Source organism: Manacus candei, unplaced genomic scaffold (genome assembly GCF_025592945.1).
Source record: "Manacus candei isolate 608988 ecotype Guabito, Panama unplaced genomic scaffold, ASM2559294v1 h1tg000028l, whole genome shotgun sequence".
NCBI lineage: Eukaryota > Metazoa > Chordata > Aves > Passeriformes > Pipridae > Manacus > Manacus candei.
In genome coordinates, this window is record NW_026138076.1 from 42,713,316 (window position 1) to 42,725,532 (window position 12,217).

Sequence of the window (12,217 nt, forward strand, 5' to 3'; positions counted from 1 at the left end):
CATAGATTCATGATCAGGAATTTATAATTTTTCCAAGTATTTTGCCATGAAAAAGTCACCACTGACACATAAGAAAAGGGATTGTTTTCCAAACTGTTGTATGGGTTGTCAGTGAACTATCAGCATGTGTGGAACTCATTCCATCTCCAGAACACACGTAATCTTCCTTGTTTTCAGCAAGAAGCCACATGTGAAGTATTGGTGAAAACCAAACTGACAGAGTTCACCTTCACTAACTATTAAGGCTTCTAATACTGGAGAAAAGAGTAACAAAGCTACTTCCCAGAACTTGGAGATAACAGCTGTACTAGCAGCATTCTCTGCTACTGGAAAGACTGATGTGAATTATTGTTGATGTCAATCATTATGTACATTCTGCTCTCATGAATTTCAGATTTATTTAAAAGAGAGTTATGTCAAAAGATAATAAACTGGGATTATTCCTTAGTATATGGAATCCTATAAATAATTTACTAAAGTAAAATGGCAAAGAAAATAGGGTATTTTATAATTGTGGTTGGAAAACTATGTGGTATTTATTATTCATGAATTATATTTTTATTTGTATGCCATTTTGTTTCATAGGTTTCCTCATCTTTTGTTCTTACTTTGTATTATGCAAGTGATAACTAAGTGATAACTGGGCTATCCATCTTGACCGATCAGAATTTCACTGTGAAGTGGACAGCAAGGATTAAATTCAAATTCTCATATAGTGAAAATCACAGATTTCCCCTCACCTTATGGTGGCATTACTATCAGCTCTTTGGGATGCACATCCAACAGCACACAGCTGATTAGTTCACACTTCACTCTGGGGTTGCTCCAGCAACCTTTCTAGTGTGTTTTTATTTCATTTTATTAAAACTTAATGAGAGTTAAAATCTCAATTTAGTTTCTTTTTGCCTGTCCATCATCAATTTTCTGTCAGAGCGCTGTCATCAGTTCTGACATTGACCTTTGCTATGGGAATGCTGCCACCACATTCTGATTACTTCCTTGGTTCTTTTGCAGATGATCATTGAAGGGAAAGGCTGTTTTTTGGATCCAGAAGCATCTGTGACCAGCAGTTTGGATGGTAACTTTTCTGGTGTGGTTTCTTTGTTTTTATGGTTACTGAGATTTTCCCATGTTAGCTTGCTGGGGACTTGTTAGCTGCCTCCCATCACTGGGCTGGTTGGCACTTTAAAATGTGAGCTCCTCTTGCAGTGAAGGGAATTAATGGGCATCCATCTTTGCTTGACAACGAGTTTTATTCATTTATTTTATGTGTGATGCCTCAAAATATATTTAGCAACGTAACAGGGTCTGTATAAAAGGAGGTAGTGAACATGAAATAATCAAGTGTAAATAACCCTCATAAACAGCTCCTCAGATGGGCACATCTATAATTCACATGAAAGAATGGAAAGAATGTGTGCCAAGTGTTTGGAAACTCTGCAAGATTATTCTGAAGTCTTCCTGCCACTTGGCTCTCAAAGGAAGGATTTCCCCATAGAATTCTGTAGTATAAAAACCTTCCCAACATTTTATCAGAAACCACTTGCAGTAAAGAACAAACAACACCTAGATTCAGTTTTAACTGAGACAATACAGCTCTCTGCTAAAAATCCATGCTCCAGGTGAAGGGCAAATCAAAATTCACAGAGTTTTGAGATGTTTTATGCAAACAGGAGGAATGTCTGGCATGATTTGTTAAGGAAGCACTTATTTAATGTCAGACTGAGCATTGGAACAGGTTCCCTGGAGAGACTGGAGTTTCCATCCTTGGAGATACTCAGGACCTAAGTGAACGTGGTCCTGGACAACTGACTCGATGCAGCCCTGCTTGAGCAGGAGGGTTTGGACAACATGACTTCATAAGTCCCTTCAAACCTCCAGTTATGGCATTCCTAGGAATAAAATCGATGTCAGAATAATATGGTGGAAAAGATGCTGCTCAACACCTTCTCTACAACAAAATTTTTCAATTCTGACAAATATATAAAAAAATCACTCCCATATCCCATCAGCTGTGAAGAAAGAAAACTGTCATGTGGGCCATGACAAGAGGTCTCTTCCAACTACAGATTTTTTCATTAAGCATAAAAATATATTTATTTATTTATTTACATAAAAAAGCATTACCTGAAGAGCATCTTTTCTACTGAGAAGTTATGTGCCTTTCTGTTGAGCAGGTAACAGATTTTTACTGACAACTCCTTATGTTACTGTTTTGTTTACGACAAGGATTCCTGAACTCTGGTAAGTTATTCCAGAAGATGATCTGACCTGGTAAAGAAGCAGGCAGTACCATTGTTTAGGTATTTGCTGTTACAGCCACTGTCAATGCTCATTTAGAAAATGGTTGGGAACTGATAAAAAACCCTCTCTGTTATCTCTTGCCTTGCGGCTACAGCTTTAAAACACGGTGTATGTACCCATCTGGGCTTGTTAACAAAGGTGAGACTGCTGGAGCCTCTCTCTTCTTTTACTCCCCTTCTTAGGAGAGAATATGAGAGACCTGCATGTGTTCCTCAGCATTACAGTGAGTGATGGATTCGCCTGTAGATGGGGCACAGGGACTATTTCTGGGCAAGTTTTCATCTCAGCCAAATTGAGACGTTAGCACACTGCCAGTAACATATTGAGTCAAGCAGCAGAAGACCATGAAGCTAAACTAAGAAATGGGGATCCTTTTTAACTGAGTTCTGATTTTTGAGCCTTTGGAAAACTCATATATTAGTAGCAGAAAATGTGTTTCCCTAATATAATGATTATAAACAGTTTGACCATGAACAAAATATCAAAAATACATTAGGCAAAAAAAATTACCCTAGAATAACTGAAAGTAATTCGAGAAGGGGAAAGAAATATGTGAACCCAAGTATGAGGGAAGAACAACATGGAAGGGTCAAGTCCATTATCACTACTTTCCCTCCTTCTCGATATCAGGTTCTGCTGTAAAAGTGTGCTTCCTTCTGATTATTACTGCCACAGCAGGAGGCTGATATTCAGCAGGAAAATGGAATAGAATAGAATGGATTATTTCACTTGGAAGGGACCTACAATTAACTCCCTGATGACTTCAGGGCTGACCAAAACTTAAAGTATGTTATTATGGGCATTATCCAGATACCTCTAAAACAGTGACAGACTTGGGGCAACTCACTAGGAGCCCTGTTCCAGTGTTTCACTACTCTCTCAGTAAAGAAATGCTTCCTGATATCTAGTCTAAACCTCCTCTGATGCAGCTTTGAACCATTCCCACATGTCCTATCAGTGGATACCAGGGAGAAGAGCTCAGCACCTCCCTCTCTACTTCCTCTCCTCAGGAAGCTGTAGAGAGCAAGGAGGTCACCCCTCAGCCTCCTTTTCTTTCAAACCAGATAATCCCAGAGTTCTTAGGCACTCCTCATAGGGCTAAGGTCACTTGGTCTGTTCAGCCTGGAGAATATGAGACTGAGGGGAGACCTCACTGCAGTTACAACTTCCTTGGGAGGGAGAGGAGAGGCAGACACTGATCTCTGCTCTGTGGTGACCAGGGACAGGACCTGAGGGAATGGCCTGAAATTTTGTCAGGGAAGGTTTAGATTGGGTATCAGGAAAAGGTTCTTCACCCAGAGGGTGGTTGGACACTGGAACAGGCTCCCCAGGGAAGTGGTCACGGCACCAAGATTGACAGAGTTTAAGAAGCATTTGGACAATACTCTCATGCACGTGGTGTGACTCTTGGGGATGGTCCTGTGCAGGCTAAGGGTTGAACTCGATGATCCTTGTGGGTCCCTTCTGATTCTGCATATTCTGTGCTTCTTTGATTCTGTGATATCCCTTCCAGACCCCCTTTCACCAACAATTCAGCCTGTAGAGCCTGTCAAGGATACAACATTCCATTCACAGGTCTGCTCCTTTAAGAGATATACATGTTACCTGATATTTCCTACAGAGAAGATATAAGTTATAAATATGACTATATCAGAGAGTGAGAAAGATGCTGAAAAATCTTGCAACTATGCAAAATTGTGAACTTGCCTGGGAGAAAATATCTCAAAGTATGTGGATATCCCGTATTTCACAATCTTTCACATAAGAAGTCATTTAAAAATCTCTAAATGGGGCTCTTACAAACTGTAACATGGTTAAGCAGCATTTTATTTCCATTTTCTCTTGATTTCTGTCTGCTTCAACAGACAGCTCTCTGATTGTGCTGCATACTTGACTGACAAAACCCCACATTAAAATGCTATAATAGATGCATTTTTGATGACTAAATGTGTAGTTTTATTAACTAAGTACTTAATAATGTGTATAGCCCTTTGCTCATATTTCTCAGGTAAAGCTGCCCAGATGAAACTGAATTTGCTTTTTCCTATTAGCAAATGAAAACAAAAGGACAAACTACACTACCATTCATTGTATGTTCTGCCTAAAAGCAGCTAAAATTATACATATCCATAAGCACATTTTTACTTTAAAGATGTATGGAACCAATTTTAAATTATTCTGTGTCCCTGAATTATCTCAGTTTTATTAATTGGCACGTACTTCCAAATTCCCAACCTCATTCTTAGTTGTTCCATATAAGGAAAGAAGAAAAGTGCATGCACTGAAGGATATCAGGAGAGTATTTATGCAGCTGTGATTGGGGGGTGTGTAATCCAAACGTGGAATTGTGTGAGTACCCACTAGGATGCGCTGTCGGCCTAAAATTGGAGCCGTGGTTTGTGGAGACTGAAGTTTCAAAATTCTCAAGTGTGATGTAAACATAACCCCCGGGGTATTCTCATTTGGAGATCTCAGAGAAGAAGTACAAAATATAGGGGTTTGTAAGGAAAGGCATGCAGTGGTTGAATGATAGGCAACTTTTCCTATCTTACAATTATCCTTAGCTGGCATACTTGAAAGGAGAATTTACTCAAAGAGTGTCACAACCATGACCATATTCAGTACATTGAATATCTAACATTAGAACTTTTATTGCTGGAAATAATTGTTGCAAGGTGTGATCTCTGCACTAAGACCTCCTGTGTGTATCATATGTGCAATACATGCAACACCTTTACACAAAAAGACATTACGTGTGTTCTATAACAAAGTACTTGTGTTGCTTGTTGTGAATGTAAACATATATTAAACAGCATTCAGCTAAGATTTGTGGATTTAAACTGATACACTGAATTACTGGCTGTAAAACAAGGTACTTTATCAAGATGTAGAGTTCTGAAAATTGATAGGATGTAAATATTTGAACCATGGTCGTTCAAGTTTGCAGTTTGTCACGTCAGTTATACTGATGTGTTTTGTTGGTTTTGATACTTTACCCTAGAAAGGATTTCATATGTTAGAATTTTCCAGCACTTGTGACTTTATAGTGGCTAATATATTTTTAAGTTGGGTATGTAGAAAGTAGATTGATAAGCCGTGCAAGAGAACCTCTGGAGGGATCTGTTTGAACTGTTCAAGCACAGAATGTGAAGGAGTTGGTAGCTGGCACTCCTTTCAAGACAGCAACAGTTCTTGTATAGAATATAGTTCTTATAGAATTCCTTCAGCAACGAAAGGAGAAAGAATTCTACTGTTTGGGTTTTTTTTCTTCCGGATTTTCCAACTTAAAAACCATAGCAGGAGCGTAAAATGTTAAAGATTCCTAAAATACCTCAATGTCTATGTAGTACAGACAATGCTGCCACTGGTAGTGATTAAGTGATCTAGCAAGCCTTTTCTTTAATTTGAGTGATTTCCTAACTGATGCATCAGGCTTGCATAATATTAAATACAGTCTTTCCAATCATTGCTTTCTAAAATCAGACAAAAACTGAGGTTTACTGAAGATAAGTTTTGGTCATGCTTTCTCAGTTATTTACCTATCAGTGTTGCTAAGTCTAACAGAATTGTAAGGTAATGCTGCAAAGTTTTGTGTATACTTTGAAAAAAAAAACCCAATCTACAACTTTGAAAGAAAAAGTCTTCAGTCAATTAAAATGTGTCAACATAACAACTCTTTCTTCTGAAGAGTGAGATTTTTACTCCTTTCTTCTGAGAGGCATGAGCTAAGTTCTAGTCTGAGAGCCAGGAATTCCTCCATTCTCATTCTGATACTGACTCTGTTGCAGCCTGTGGCAATTTATCACAATTTTTTGTGTATGTAAAATGGAAATATTTGCCCAGGGGCAATATGAAGATTAATTACTTAATATTTATAAATTGTTCTGAAAATCAGCATTATGCAGATATTATGATTATTTCTGAGCCATGGATTCTAATCTGGGATGAGACCCAGAAAAGGACATAGCTGATGCTCAAATCAGGTGGAATTTAGATGCCCTGGGTCAAAATTGCAGTCCTAAAAATGTTTACACATCTGCCATAAAACCCTGGAGGTACATAAGGTTGACTGGAAGCTCAGGCATTTTTTATTATGAGGTGCATAAAATACTCCAGCAGTGCTCATTCGTGCTCTCAAAGGTACTTAAGCCTTAATAGGACTAAACAGTCTTGTAATTAACTCAGACTAATGCCCAGTAGGTGTCCAGAAGTGAAACATTCCCTCACATGTCTCCCTGGAGAGTTCAATCCAGTAGGTGAGCTCTGAAAATGCAACAGCTGGCCCCACAGCGGAAAACTCTGTTTCCCTTCAGACTGTAGCTCAGGGCTTAGTACAGACAGAAATATGGATGAGGTCCAGGTTCAATTCCCTTGTCTGTCTGAAAGGATTCCACCCCTCCTCTGGACCATGCTTTAGTCAGCAGGCAGAAGACTTCTTAGAATGTGGGAAAGATTCTCCCATCCTCAATTCCCTTTTCCGAAGAAGATACTCACTGTTCACTGTCAGCACTTAAGTCTTGCAGTTGTGGCACATTGGTGAGAAAGAGGAACTGTTGTGAAATTTTACAGAAAATAGAGAAATACTTAGTCCTGGATAAGTACCAAAATAGTTGTAGGAGCAGGGACTAGAGCCTAGGGTAAAGTGCTCTTCAGTGAGTGCCTGCTTGATTAGTCTGCTCCTTATACAACATGATGACTTTTGTGGGGGCACCAAATGCAAAAGCCTTTCTTCATGCACTGTATGAAGATTCTAAACTCTGGATTCAATTATGCAGGCCAGGAAAATGAAAATCAGATGGTGTGGTACTTGGGAGTGCAGTGCTTTGTCTTTTTCTAGATCTCTCCCAGGTCCAGCAATAGGGATCTGCCAGATACAACTAAACAAACAGGATCTTCCTCCCTTTCTCTCTTGCTTCCTTTCTGTTTCTCTCCATGTTTGTCATCAGTCCTTAAAATGAACAGATAAGAAGCATAGTCTGAGCCTGATCTTCTTCTTCAGAAGTCAAAGAAAAAAATCCTTGTGATGTTAATTATATTAAAATTAGGCTCTAAGTATAAGTGGAAGAAGATTTTTTGGAGAAGTTTCCTGTATAGTACCCATTATACCTAAAACTAATGCATTTCTGCTGGGATTTGTCAAAGCTGCTATTCCTACCAAGTCAACATCTGTCGCAATACTTTAAAACAGATTAATTTAAAAGGAATTTTATAGTGATTTAAACTCAAATTCTCTGAAATATGGTCTGTTAATTGACTAAAAAGACAACTAAAAAGGAGAAAAATAAAAATAAATATGCTTTTCTTTCCAGAATACGTGCATGTTTTTGCTTTTATCCTTGTGAGGATATGTTTAGCTAACACATTTGTAACAGCTTGGGTATATGCCTAGGCAGTCAGTGTGGCACAAAATTGTACAGACAAAGTTTTCACTTTTTGAGAAATGTTGGTATAAAGAAACATGAAGAGTTGGAGATGAAATGGACTTTAAACCCTTCCAACATGTAAACAGTAATGTGACTGGAAGATACTTTTCACACTAAATAAATTTCTGCATTTCTGCATACAGATAGCTATTAACTATTAGTGCAAAAAAACCAGCTTTTCAATAATCATGAAAAACTATAAAACCAAAACTTTGCCTTCTAAAGCAGCATTTTTGTTTAAACATGATAATATTAAAGGCTTTTTTTTTTTTTTTGTACTGCAGCCTAGAAAAATTCATGAAACAGACTGAAACCCCCTGAACTGGGCCCCTGGAAAAAAAAAAAAAAAAAGCTTTTCCATATTTTAAAGTGGCTTTTTAGGCCTCCCGAGTCTTTCTGGCACATCATTCTCAGACCCTTATGGACTGGGATGCTGCCAAACAGCTTTTTTCCCACAAAACTTTAATAAACTTTGAGTGCTGGACAGAAGAGTAGTGCAATTCCCAAAGAGAGATTTCACTACAGGATTCCAAAATGTGTACAGTATAGAAACTAGCCTCTGAATGAACCCAGCAAAACTTTTCCTTGGAGTTCTTAAAAATGCAAGAAATTTGGTTCTGTGTCTTACACTGGTTTAGCATTTTGCTTTTCTCTTACCAGCAATATGATTCCTAATATTGTTTTATAAATCAAATGTGCTTATCCTAATGCAGGTATACTTTCTTTTTTTTTTGCCAGACATTAAGGCATACTTACATTTACTGACAACCATATGAAAATATTTCTAACTATGAAGTGTTTAGAACACAGTACTCAGGAGAAGAAATGTACGGGGGACATCGTGGGCCAAGTTCAGCTCTTAGTTACCATGAGTAGAGGAAGTGAATCCAAGCAAGTCTGTAGCATTTTTCTGGACTATTATCCACTGCTGGACCTTGCCAAAATTTAACATCATCTAATTTTCTATTAGAAACAAGAATATCACTGCCATTGAAAATGAAGCTTTTCTGTATAATTGCTTTTTCTCTCCTACACTTGCCTCTAACTCCTGTGCTACCTGGTGTTTGGGGTTAGCTCATTTCATGTTCCAGATAGGCATTTGTTTGTTCTGTGTGTGCTTGAAGTAGTTCAAAGCTAAAGCATTACCAAATTTCCTCTGATGTATTTTGGAGGAAGGCCGTAGGAGATGGGGAATAGAGAACTACAGCAAAAAGATCCACATTAGTCATCTCAGACTCCCCGTCAGTGGTACAGCTGCTATTCCAGTTGTGGGGCAGCAACCCTGAACTTGATTGTTTCAGTTAATTTGTAGAGTGTTCATATATCAATACACATGGAGCATTTCTACATCAGGGGGTCATTGTCACAAGCTTGGTCCTGTGTTCTGAGCCAGCATTCCCAGGTGCATGTGAGCCAATCTGTGGATTTGTGTGGGAGCTGCTTTCACATAATTTAGAACAAAATTTTGAGTCAAATGGTTAATACAGTTCTGAAAGGCACTCAGACAATACCTGAAAGAAGACATCAGCTCGTCTCTTAAGTATCTCGTCCTTACCCTGCTTACTCAGGCAAAGCTTCCACTGATTTCCAAGAATACAGTTCAGTATGTAAAACAGCAGTTAGTTCCATCTGCTGTGAGCTTTGCTAGAGTAAAGAGAACATAATTGTCTTCCAAATTATATACTTCCCTTGCAAAACTGTATTTTTATTTACTTCCATGATTCTTCAATAATACATTTTGTAGACAAAGTCTTCCATGCTTTGTCATCCCTGAGCTGTATCCTTTTGGAAAGCTTAAAGGAAAATTTATTCAGCTACGGTTACAGATATAGTTTAAGAAAAAATATATAATCAGCTTCAGAAATGTACATTTCTGTGATTTTGCAGTATTCAGAAACCAGTCACTCCTAACACATTTACACCTCATAAATTGAAGTAAGCAAGGAGAAATATCTTTGGTATTTGAGAGACAGATGCAAGGTCCAGAATAATTTAATTTATGAGACTGTGTGCAATTGGGAACTTACAGAGGCAGGTGTGAACAGGGTACACATGTGCTCAGTACATATATAGAATCATAGAATGGTTTGGGTGGGAAGAGACCTTGAAGATCATCTAGTTCCAACCCCTCTGCCATGGGCAGAGATGCCCCCCAGTAGACCAGTTTACTCAGGGGTCCACCCAACCTGGTCTTGCACTGTGAAAGGCCTATTACTCTGAGTATTATCTGAGTTTAAGAACCCCAAATACAGAAGTTTTAAAAGGAGTTACAGCAAAAAACCTCTTCCATCTTGAAAATAGCACAGACAAAAGGGCAAAAGATGATCAATGTTAGGAAACAGCTTTCATACAACATATGAGTTAGCAGACTAGTCAGCCTGGAAAAGACATTTGAATCTATAAACTCATGAGTAGCAACGTAATGAACAGCAATTGTTTGCTGTCTCTTAATGCAAGAACCAGGTGATATTGAAGGAAATGATCAAATGGCAAGTTCATAGCATAACCTCACACAATGTAAGTTAAATCCCTATATTCATTCCTCAAGATGCTATGGATTAAAGGATTCCGTAAGCTCAAAAAGATAAATTCATGGAGGAATACCTATCATTTACCCAAAATGTACCAATTCTCACCTCAGTTTGGTCAAGGCTTAGGCAGTCTACCAATGCAGTGCTATTGTATGCTTATCCTGTCCTTCCACCCTTCCCTGGGTGTCTGCTGTTGGTCACCATGGGTGACAGGAAGGTCTGACTCAGGAAAACTGCTTTAGGTTTTTAGATCCTTTTGATCATTAACACAAAGAAGGACTGCTCATACATATACCAAACAGAGGTGAGTCTTGTGCTGGACAGAAGTGTCTTAATTTTACATGGAGAGTTCTAATCTATTTTTATAGTGTTAATTTTTCCTGTACCATTTTTTAAAAAAACTACATTTGCTTTTAAAGGACCTCTCAAGAAACAGGCTTGTTCACTGCCTAAACTATGTGCTACCAAAACTGAATGTTTCAAATCACAATTGTGCAGTCTGAGTGCAAGTATTTCACATACAATCACACCACAGTCACATATTAAATCCATATCTTCTGACACTTAATGTCTTTATGTATTAATCCCAAACTGCATTTCACTTTCTTGGTGCCATATTTCAAGTGCAGGCACATCACTTACTTGGTGATCACAGTCACTTGGAGGTCTGTTTCCATGATTCCATCTTCCCATTAGAGAGTAGTTTCTGATTATCTTCTTTAGATGAATCCCTTTCCTTTTTTACAAATTGATACCATTTATCTTCTGTCTGTATTTATCTTTTTAGGGTTTAATCTGTTCAATGAATTTATTATAAAATTAAATTGATTTACTGTCTTGTTTATAGTAAATCCATCATTTTCTAAATCCTTTTGGGTTTTTTTAAAGTAATACTTTTGAAAGGTGTCAGGCTGATTGTCCTAAAACATAAATTCTCTATCTATGCTGGCATTATGAACAATACAGCAAGAGCTGTAAACTCCCACACTGATAAATTCCACACATTACTCTGTTAATACACTTCAAGTTTGACTTGAAAGGGCTTTTTCTAGGCAGTCTTTATATTGGTCAATCTTTATATTGGTAGAGTTTCTTATGCAGCACCCTTTCAACTCCACAGATAGAAACAAATATTTTAGGTTTGGGTTTTCTTTCTTTTTCTTGTAAACATGCAATTTTGGGATAAAAAGCTAGTTAGCTTCCTCTTTAAGGAGAAATTTTGTAATTGGAGTCCAGAAGAGATTTTGTTTTCTGGATCTCTGTTTCTTCCATAAAATTCATAACAAAAATCATGACTACCAAAGCTGTGCTTGATCTAGTTCTAAATAAATTCATTTGGGTACCTGTAACCATTAAATGTGGTTGTATATCATATTGTTTGCTGTGCTGCTGAGCAAAGTTTGGGCTGTCTAGGCTGAACTTTCTGTCTGTGTACTGAGATTACAAATACTGAATCTAGATTAAAATTACTTTGGCTATTTCTGTTTATATCTGTAGTTTGACAGTTCTGAAACTAATCCATTGCAAATTGGACACCAAAGACCTCTATACTATGTATATCTAAAAGTTTAAAATGTTGTTTATTAGTTTAGTGTAAGGACTGCATAACACCTTTTGGTTCCTTGATGTGAGTCCTAAGCATTCATCTTTTTATTGATTGTGATTCAGAAGAGGCTTTGAGAGAAAAGTTGTGGAAAATTCATAGAAAGCTTCTCTTGAAGATGGAAAACTCATTTCAATACCAATATTTAATTGCATTTTCCCCCATTAATTTTACACTGTTTCCTATAATTGCCTGCCCTAAAACTGTTACATTTTAATCACTTTCTCTTCAGGAACTGCATGGACAATTCAATGTTCACACTGGAACTTTTGGTATAGGGGAGTAATAGCTTAGACCAACTTTACACCTGGATAACACTGGCATTGGAAGTAGTGGAAGCAATCAAACATAAGTTT

At 37.7% G+C, this 12,217-nt stretch overlaps 1 protein-coding gene across 2 annotated transcripts in view; it reads left to right on the plus strand.

Moving 5' to 3' along the window:
• TTC29 (tetratricopeptide repeat domain 29) overlaps window positions 1-12,217 on the plus strand; it is a 380,444-nt gene that overhangs the window by 3,815 nt on the left and 364,412 nt on the right. For both annotated transcript variants that reach the window (XM_051790953.1, XM_051790955.1), the window contains exon 2: window positions 1,015-1,078. The gene's annotated coding sequence lies outside the window, so the exon portion shown is untranslated. The remainder of the gene's footprint in view (window positions 1-1,014; window positions 1,079-12,217) is intronic.